Source organism: Bos indicus x Bos taurus, chromosome 17, assembly GCF_003369695.1.
Source record: "Bos indicus x Bos taurus breed Angus x Brahman F1 hybrid chromosome 17, Bos_hybrid_MaternalHap_v2.0, whole genome shotgun sequence".
In the NCBI taxonomy this organism is placed as follows: domain Eukaryota; kingdom Metazoa; phylum Chordata; class Mammalia; order Artiodactyla; family Bovidae; genus Bos; species Bos indicus x Bos taurus.
This window is the reverse complement of record NC_040092.1, coordinates 50,969,300-50,979,868: the sequence shown is the minus strand read 5'-3', so window position 1 is coordinate 50,979,868 and position 10,569 is coordinate 50,969,300.

Below are 10,569 nucleotides of genomic sequence, written 5' to 3'. Positions count from 1 at the left end.
CCTGGCAGTTAACTACGTCAGTTGGTGGGGACTTGTTCTCCATGTGGTTTCTACCACTAGATAACCCTGGAACCTTCATATTTTGCAGGTAAAAACAGAAAAATGAAGCAGACACTTTGAAAAAGAAAATTTGACAGTTTCTTTAAAAAAAAAAACACACATACATTTACTATACAACAAAGCAATTCCATCTTTAGGATCCACCTAGAAAAAATCAAAACATATGTCCACACAAGTATTATTACGGGAATGTTTTTAGCAGAATTACTCATAAAATCCAAAAAACCAGGAATAATTCAGATGTCCATCTAGTGAACAGATAAACCAGTGTAGTATTTCCAAGCAATGAAATATACTATTCAACAATAAAGATCAAAAAAGCACATCTATAATACAGATCTTACAAACATAATATTTATGAAAGAAATCTTACCCAAAACACCATATATTGTATGATTGCATTTATATGAAAAAGCAAATCTCTAGATATATAAAATATGAATAGGTTAGTAATTGCCTGCAGCCAAGGTAGAGACAAACAGTTAACTGCGAACAGACACAAATGATATTTTTTAAATGATGGATTTAAAATTGGACTGCTGTACTGGTTGCACAACACTACATTTATTTAAAATCATTGACTTATACACATAAAACAGTGAATTTGATTGATTGTTGTTGTTTAGTTGCTCAGTTGTGTCTGACTCTTTGCAACTCTATGGACTGTAGCCCACCCTTTTGTCCATGAGATTTCCCAGGCAAGAATGCTGGAGTGGGTTGCCATTTCCTCCTCAAGGGGATCTTCCCAACCCAGGGATCAAACGAATGTCTTCTGCATTGGCAAATGAATTCTTTATCACTGAGCCACCAGGAAAGCCCTTTCACTGTATGTAAATTGTACCTAAATGAAACTGTCTAAAATATCACTTTTTAAAAGTTAAAAGACTCATTTAAAAAAAAAAAATCAAGGTTCAGTATTAGAAGATTTAAATAACTTGACTAATTAAACATTTAATAGAATTCAGTTAGGCCATTTAGATATTGTAAAAACTGAAAAAAAAATTAACTTTAATCCTTACTACTGTACAAAGTAAGTGAATGTATAAAGTTTTGTGACTATAACAGCCAGATAGGCCCCGTCTTTTAGCACAATAAGTCACTGCTGCAGGGGTCCACTTAATGTCATTTCATAGGAAATGTCAAGGTTCCTATGATGTGTGAACAGTTGGAAAGCTTCTTCTCTACTTGGATTTAAATCACTCTTACCACTACAATGTAATCAGAGTCCTGGCATTGTTAGAGAAAGCAGCCATCCAGAGACTAAGGTGAGAGAGCGTGAACAGCATTAATTGGTCTATTTTATTGGCCTGAAACAGAGCAACCATCTATGATCAAAGCTCCAAACATATGTGGGATAAAAACAAAATGAGATTCTGAAAGGAGTATTTAGGCTGGCTTGTTACAATGATCTTAAATTGCATGGATTAAGGGCTGTACTATACACACACACACAATGTGTGCATGCACACTCATAAAGGCAATATATATTGTTTTGGAAGGAAATTCCTTTGATATTTTAATAAAGCACTAATTTAGAGAAGTAGTCTAAAGATAGTGTTACATACTCCCCGAGACCAGGTAAACTCTTAAATTGTGGTGTCAAAACTCAAGAAAATTGAAGAAAGCAAGCACCATTATCCAATTTTGTCTTATACAGCCACGTTTCTCACATATTTTACTAATAGCTAAAGTATTCAGAGGTTGCACCATAAACAGTAACACTCATTTTAGGTTGGTGTCTATGCTGTGTAAAATTTCAAGAGTATAGAGACAGTATACTCAGTGTGTTTCTTCTTTTATTACCAAGACATTTATGCTTTTCTCATAGTTTTCATCTGAAATAACAAATTGTTACCTCATCAATTTAGTGAAAATAATCAGTAGACCACGCTGTCATAGGTAAGTATTGAATTGTAGTAAGATTATTTCAATAATGTTTTGTCAAACAACCCAAAGATAAGTCAGCTAGAGCTTACACATAACATATAAAATGTTCCAAATTTTCAACAGAAATATTTTAAGTAAAAATAACCTAGTTTTTTTTTTTTTAAGTATTTTGTGAAAGTTGAAACCACCAGTCTCACATATAATGGTAAATCATATTTCATTTTATGAAAAAAATGATTAAAAAAATTTTTTTGGCCATACCTCATAGCCTGTGGGATCTTATTTCAGTGACCAGGGATCAAAACTGTGCCTCCTACACTGGAAGCATGGAGTGGTAACAATGGGACCTCCAGGGAATTTCTTAATTATTTTTTCAATTGTTATTTTTCTTTCATATGAGTGAAAACAAAGGAATTCAATTTTAGAACATGTGATAGAAAATAATAGCATATGAACTTATTTGCATGTCTCTTTGGGAAATGGCAACCCACTCCAGTATTCTTGCCTGGAGAATCCCATGAACGGAGGAGCTTGGTGGGCTATAGTCCACGGGTCGCAAAGAGTCGGACACAACTGAGTGACTTCACTTTCACTTTCACATTCATAATTATTCAGTTCAGATCAGTTGCTCAGTCCTGTCCGACTCTTTCCAACCCCATGAATCGCAACACGCCAGGCCTCCCTGTCCATCACCAACTCCCGGAGTTCACTCAGACTCAGTCCATAGAGTCAGTGATGCCATCCAGCCATCTCATCCTCTGTCGTCCCCTTCTCCTCCTACCTCCGATCCCTCCCAGCATCAGAGTCTTTTCCAATAGTAAACTCTTCGCATGAGGTGGCCAAAGTATTGGGGTTTCAGCTTCAGCATCAGTCCTTCCAATGAACACCCAGGACTGATCTCCTTTAGAATGGACTGGTTGGATCTTCTCGCTGCTGCTGTTGCTAAGTCACTTCAGTCGTGTCCGACTGTGCAACCCCATAGACGGCAGCCCACCAGGATCTTCTTGCAGAGACATGCAAATCAAAACTACAATGAGATATCACCTCACACTGGTCAGAATGCTTTATAATCAAAAAAAATCTACAAACAATAAATGCTGGAGAGGGTGTGGAGAAAAGGGAACCGTCATGTACTTTTGGTGGGAATGTAAATTGATACAGGGACTATGGAGAACAGTATTGACGTTCCTTAAAAATCTAAAAATAGAACTAACAAATGACCCAGTAATCCCACTACTGGGCATATACCCAGAGAAAAGCACAATTCAAAAAGATGCATGCACCCCAAGGTTCATAGCATCACTATTTACAATCAGATCAAATCAGTCGCTCAGTCGTGTCCGACTCTTTGCGGCCCCATGAATCGCAGCACTCCAGGCCTCCCTGTCCATCACCAACTCCCGGAGTTCACTCAGACTCACGTCCATTGAGTCAATGATGCCATCCAGGCATCTCATCCTCTGTCGTCCCCTTCTCCTCCTGCCCCCAATCCCTCCCAGTATCAGAGTCTTTAACAATGAGTCAACTCTTCGCATGAGGTGGCCAAAGTACCGGAGTTTCAGCTTTAGCATCATTCCTTCCAAAGAAATCCCAGGGCTGATCTCCTTCAGAATGGACTGGTTGGATCTCCTTGCAGTCCAAGGGACTCTCAAGAGTCTTTTCCAACACCACAGTTCGAAAGCATCGATTCTTCAGCGCTCAGCCTTCTTCACAGTCCAACTGTCACATCCATACATGACCACAGGAAAACCATAGCCTTCACTAGATGGACATTTGTTGGCAAAGTAACGTCTCTGCTTTTGAATATGCTATCTAGGTTGGTCATAACTTCCCTTCCAAGGAGTAAGTGTCTTTTAATTTCATGACTGCAGTCACCATCTGTAGTGATGTTGGGGCCCAGAAAAATAAAGTCTGACACTGTTTCCACTGTTTCCCCATCTATTTCCCATGAAGTGGTGGGACTGGATGCCACAATAGCCAGACCATGAAGATGTGACACATGTGTATACAACAGAATATTATTCAGTCATTAAAAGGAACAAAATTGGGTCATTTGCAGAGACATGGGTGGATCTAGAGAGTGTCACACAGAGTGAAGTAAGTCACAAAGAGAAAAGCATGTATTGTATATTAATGTATATATGTGGAATCTAGAAAAATGGATACAAATCAGATAATGGATACCTAGGGTGAAGAGAGGTGGTGAAAGGAACTGAGAGATTCAGATTGACACATTTATACTACTGCTACTATGTATAACATAGATAACTAATGAGAACACACTATATAGCAGAGGGAACTCTACTTATTGCATTGTGGTAACCTGAATGGGAAGGAAATCCAAAAGGGAGGGGAAATACATGCATGTAGAGTTGATTCCTTTTGCTGTACAGTAGAAACTAACACAACATTGTGAAGCAATTATACTCCAATAAAAATTAATTTTAAAGAAAGAGTAGCATATGCAATGTGAAATACAAAGTGAAGGAAATTTTGGAAAACTAGAATTCAAAATGTTATTTTAGAAAAAAGATAGAAATATAATAGTGATGAGGATATTGAATTAGAATCATTGTGGGGAGCTTTGCAAAAATACTGAGCCTCAGTTTATATACAAAACTATTTTAACAAGGATTCCTTAAGTGTGGCCTCAGTAATAGAATACTGTAAATATTCCCAGAAGGATTATGATGTTAACTGTGTTCAGACTCACTTTTTAATCTAGATCATACAGTATTCAACAACTTGTAATGATATCGCAAAATCGATTTACTTTATCTAAGGTGCATTTTATTATATAAATCTTATTATCTTGTATGCTTACTTTTCTGCAAACTTTGTTACATTACAATGAGTTTTATATGTAGTAGTTATCTATTTTCATGATGGGAATTTTGAGATATCACCCTACTTTAAATGTGATGATATGATGCTGATGATATATGTATGTCCTTGGTCTTTCAAAAATGTTTAAATTAGATGACATTAACAGCAGTAATTCAATTTTATGAAAAAAATAAAACTTGGGAAATATTCCTTACTTCATTCAAAACCATTTTAGAACACTTAGCTCTACTTGCAGAGATAGATGAGACATGTTCCCACATCCACTTTTCATTGTTGATATGATGATAGACAATAAACAAGTACATAAATATTTTAGGTTATAATAAGTGCTGTGAAAAAATTTAAGTAGCATAAAAGGTGACAGGCACACTTAGATATGTTAAAAGATACTGGAGCATATTCAAAATTTTAAAGAGTTAAGGGATTTTTGGTTTTGCTTTTTAGTAAAAACAGATTAAAATTGGGTAGTCCCAAACCAGAAATGGTAGGAGAATTCCACCAGGCCAGAGTTCAGGGAAAACCATTTATAGAGAAATGGTCAAAGCAAAGCAAGAAAATTATTTGGTTGGCTATGGCTTAAGCTCTTGTAGTTTTGGGGAGAGTCAAATTGACTATTTGTTACTATTTGTCCTTAGGTTTTGAGTTCTTAACCTTGAGGCATTTACTGGCTTAGGTTTTGCTTATGAAGGCTACAAAGACTTTAAACCATGCCAACCCGAAGGCCTCCTTGGTTCCACAGGTGGCTCAGTGGTAAAGAATCTGCTTGTCAGTGCAGGAGATGCCAGAGATGAAGGTTCCTGGGTCAGGAAAATCCCTTGCAGGGGGAAATAGCTACTCGCTCCAGTATTCTTGCCTGGAGAATCCCATAATCAGAGGAGGCTGGCAGGTTACTGTCCATGGGGTTGCAAAGAGTCAGACATGACTGAACATGTGTGCATGCACACAGTTAGGGAAGGCCCATCTGAACAGGTCATGTTCGATCAGAGTGGGTAACTGTTCCAGTTCAAAAATTACTATTCAAAACAACCTTACCAGCAAATTCTGAGCCTTTCTGTGCAGTTTCAAGAACCCATTGATGGGTCAACTGTATTCATATATTATCATTAATGATCAGAATAATGTTACTTTGATTGCCACTGTCTGAGTTAAAATAATTGGCAATATTTCAGAAAATGAACTTCACTATGAGTTAAAAACTTATTTCTGAAATCAAGACAAAGCTATTTTGATGGATTTTAAAGAATATGTTAAGATGAAGTTAGGGTTTTTGTGTTGATCTGAAACTCTAGTAGCTTTTGGTAACTTTCAGTTTGCTTTCCAGGCTTTCAACTCTACTATAAAGTGTAATGGCATTAGCCCAGTTTCCTTATGCCTTTTGAACCAGCAGCTTTTCAGGGAATGGTAGAAAACATAGAAATAGTAGAAATAGTGAGGAATATTGGAGAAGGGATGAAGTGAAAGCTGAAACACATATTTAAATAGTATTCTATTCCATGACAATCTCTCCCTAAAAATATATAGTCTATGCAATTTTGCTTAGGTGGTATAGTTTGAGTTGAAAATAAAATGGAAAATAATTGTGCTGTCATAATAATGCATTTACATTATTAAAAACTATATTAGCTAAATTAATGTATACAAATCCATTCAATTTGAATGATACAAGGAATGCTGATCAATCTAAATCAAAATGTATAGATTAATTACATTTTCTTCCTATTTTCCAAATGATTATTTTCAAATAAAATGAATTTGGTATTCTGGTATCTTTTCTTATAAATTACAGAGATAAATCAGCAAATGTAACATTTCAGCTTAAGGTTGATTGCAATGATTTATGCTTCAAGCAAGTAGTGGTGGTGGTTGGTGGTTTAGTTGCTAAGTCATGTCCAACTCTTGTAACCCATGGACTGTAGCCCACCAGGCTCCTCTGTCCATGGAATTTTCCAGGCAAGAATACTAGAGTGGGTTGCCATTTCCTTCTTCAGGGGATCTTCCAGACCCAGGGATTGAACCCAGGTCTTCTGTACTACAGATGGTCTCCTGCAATGTAGGCAGATTCTTTACTGACTGAGCCACCAGGGAAGCCTTTAAGCAAGTAATGTGATATTTAAAAGTGCAATCTTCAAAACGAAATGAAAATGTTTTAAAATAATTAAATATGAGATGAGAGAAGGACCATAATAACTTTTCATTGCTAACTTAATTTGAGGTCAAAATTTTTGAATAAACAGAACTGGTAATGATTAGATGATGGCAGTGATAAATGTTTAAGTACACATAAATGGCCATGAAATGTTTTTAGCAAGATGTGCATGCATACTCAGTTGCCCTGTCGGGTCCGACTCTGTGACCCAATGGACTGTAGGCTGTCAGGCCTCTGTCCATGGGATTACTCAGGCAAGAATACTGGAATGGGTAGTCATTTCTTCTTCCAGAGGATTTTCCTGATTTAGGGATCAAGTCCATTTCTCCTGTGTTTTATCAGGACACTTAAAAAAAAAAATAGTGGAATGAAATGAAATTGGCACTCTGAAGAGCAAGCTGATTTAGAATGTGGAAGAGGGAAGGAAAATTAGTTCCCAGTTTGGATGTATTCCATGTTGAATGATTCTGGCTTCAATTCTGGTGCAAATGAACAAGGCAGAAAGAAATCCATACTGAAAATTGAAGGTGATGTGATATTTTGTGATTTAAACATGTGAGTTAATCTTAAAGACAAAGATGAAGTCAGCAGTCTACAAGACCAGAACAGACATTGAGGATGATGTACCTCTCATAATTAGGGAATGGGAAAAATAAGGAGTTCTTGAAGAAAACAGAGAACAAGCTGAGATGGTGGAGAACCAGGATAATGTGCTGCTGTGAAAACCTAGAAGGAAAGGGTCTCATGAACGTTGTGGCAAATAGTTACAAATTCACCAAACTGCAACTAGATTATTGATTTTCATCTGAAAAAATGCCAATTGCTTAGAAAATTTCTGAAGTAGATATCATTTATATATGTAAGGTAAAAAGGGAGAGAACAAATATATTCATACTTTTGTTTGTACATCCTGTTTTCTGAAACACTGCAAAGTATATTAACTATGTTTTTGCAAATTAAATAATCAAGATTTATGTAATGTTCACTACTGCATTTGAATAACCAGTAGTTTTTACACAGCAAAGAATATAATTAAATATGAAAATAAATAGTTAAGAATTGTGTCACTATCTTACAAGATTTTTTATCTAATTAAAGAACTTGCTGTCAGAATTTGGAAAAAGTCCCTGTATTTATGATCTGGGGAAATGGAGCCTCAGAAGAGGCCTGAACTTTTATCGCCAAGAATAAAATGCTTATTTTAATTTTATCTGCTATGTCAATTATTAATGGCACAATATAATATTAAATGAATTTCTTCTCTTCCCACCCCTGCCTTTGGCTTGCATATAGATATGAATTACCTATAAACTAGAGTGAAGCTACAATTTAAATTCCCATTTTAGTAGTTATAAGGTTATTCCCAAATAATAACCCCTATCTACCAAAGAATTGCCAGTTAACATGCTAGAAAACTACTGTATAATTATGTTTGCAACTTTAATCTAATTTAATTGCATTGGTGATAGCCATAACTAGCAAAGAACTTCACTACATGAATTATTTCTAAGAGAATTTCAGTGGTGGCAATTCACTCTCATTCTTTCAGTGACAAATGTAAACATTGGGTTCTGATTTAATTTTTAAATTTAAAAAGTAATATTTAATTGAAAATAGATTTGAAAAAAGGCATTCACTTGAATATTTTAGTCTGCTGTGTTTCATGAACTGTTACAGTCTTGAAGGATAAGTAATAAGGAAGTAAACACTTTCAGAATGTCCATGTCCAAAAAGCCTGATATCTAATGTATTTGTTACATGCAACTCCACTCAAAGACTATGACTGGCCACTTGAATTTTAAGGCAAAATTTGGACAATATTTATTTACAAGTCTTAAACCCTTTCATGTATGTTGGGACACAGAGCCTTTATGCTAAGCAACCCAAATTGATATAAAATCCTGGGTGAGTTTTCTAAGGAATAAATGGACAGTGGATACTGGGGTCAATGAGCAATCTCTACTTTGCTATCTAATGTGAACTGCATTTGAGGACTATGTGACCCAAGAGAAAAAAGAATTAGGAAAAGAAGAGCCATTACTTATTTAGAAATTCTTTTGATCTTTATGACATTTGCTTTTATATCCAGAATGATACTGAATGTCCTGAGAAGACACTGACATTTAACTTTCTTTCCTGAGAATCTACTCAACCCACTGCCACAGAACCTAGAGCACTCTTTTTCCAATTCTGCAGATTTCTGGTGGTATCACCTGAGTTACTTGATAAAAATAACTCACAAACTTTATCTCCAACTGTGGAACTACTAAATAAGAATATTTTAGGACAGGGCAAGCTCTCAAGGTGATTCTTACATATATTTATTTTAAGACTAAGGGAATACCGAAATCAGAATGATTATATTCCTTGCAGCTAAAGATGGAGAAGCTCTATACAGTCAACAAAAACAAGACCAGGAACTGACTATGGCACAGACCATGAACTCCTTATTGCCAAATTCAGACTTAAATTGAAGAAAGTAGGGAAAACCACTAGACCAATTCAGGTATGACTTAAATCAAATCCCTCACGATTATACAGTGGAAGTGAGAAATAGATTCAAGGGACCAGATCTGATAGACAGAGTGCCTGATGAACTATGGACAGAGGTTCATGATATAGTACAAGAGGCAGGGATCAAGACTATCCCCAAGGAAAAGAAAGGTAAAATGGCTGTCTGAGGAGGTCTTACAAATAGCAGTGAATAGAAGAGAAGCAAAAGGCAAAGGAGAAAAGGAAAGATAATACCCATTTGAATTCAGAGTTTCAAAGAACAGCAAGGAGAGATAAGAAAGCCTTCCACAGTGATCAGTGCAAAGAAATAGAGGGAAAAAATAGAATGGGAAAGTCTAGAGATGTCTTCAAGAAAATGAGAGATGCCAAGGGAATATTTCATGCAAAGATGGGCACAATAAAGGACAGAAATGGTATGGACAAACAGAAGCAGAAGATATTAAGATGAGATGGCAAGAACACACAGAAGAACTGTACAACAAAGCTCAACATAATCCAGATAATCACGATCACCAACCTAGAGCCAGACATCCTGGAATGCAAAGTCAAATGAGCCTTAGGAAGCATCACAACGGACAGAGATAGTGGAGGTGATGGAATTCCAGTTGAGCTATTTCAAATCCTAAAAGATGATGCTATGAAAGTGCTGCACTCAATATGCCAGCAAATCTGGAAAACTCAGCAGTGGCCACAGGACTGGAAAAAGTCAGTTTTCATTTCAGTCTCAAAGAAGGGCAATGCCAAAGAATGCTCAAACTACCACACAATTGCACTCATCTCACACGCAAGTAAAGTAATGCTCAAAATTCTCCAAGCCAGGCTTCAACAATTCGTGAACCGTGAACTTCCAGATGTGCAACCTGGAATGAGAAAAGGCAGAGGAACCAGAGATCAAATTGCCAACATCCATTGGATCATCGAAAAAGCAAGAGAGTTCCAGAAAGACATCTACTTCTGCTTTCCTGATTACGCCAAAGCCTTTGACTGTGTGGATCACAACAAACTTCGGAAAATTCTTCAGTGCAGTCGTTCAGTTGTGTCTGACTCTTTGCGACCCCATGAATCACAGCACTCCAGGCCTCCCTGTCCATCACCAACTCCCGGAGTTCACTCAG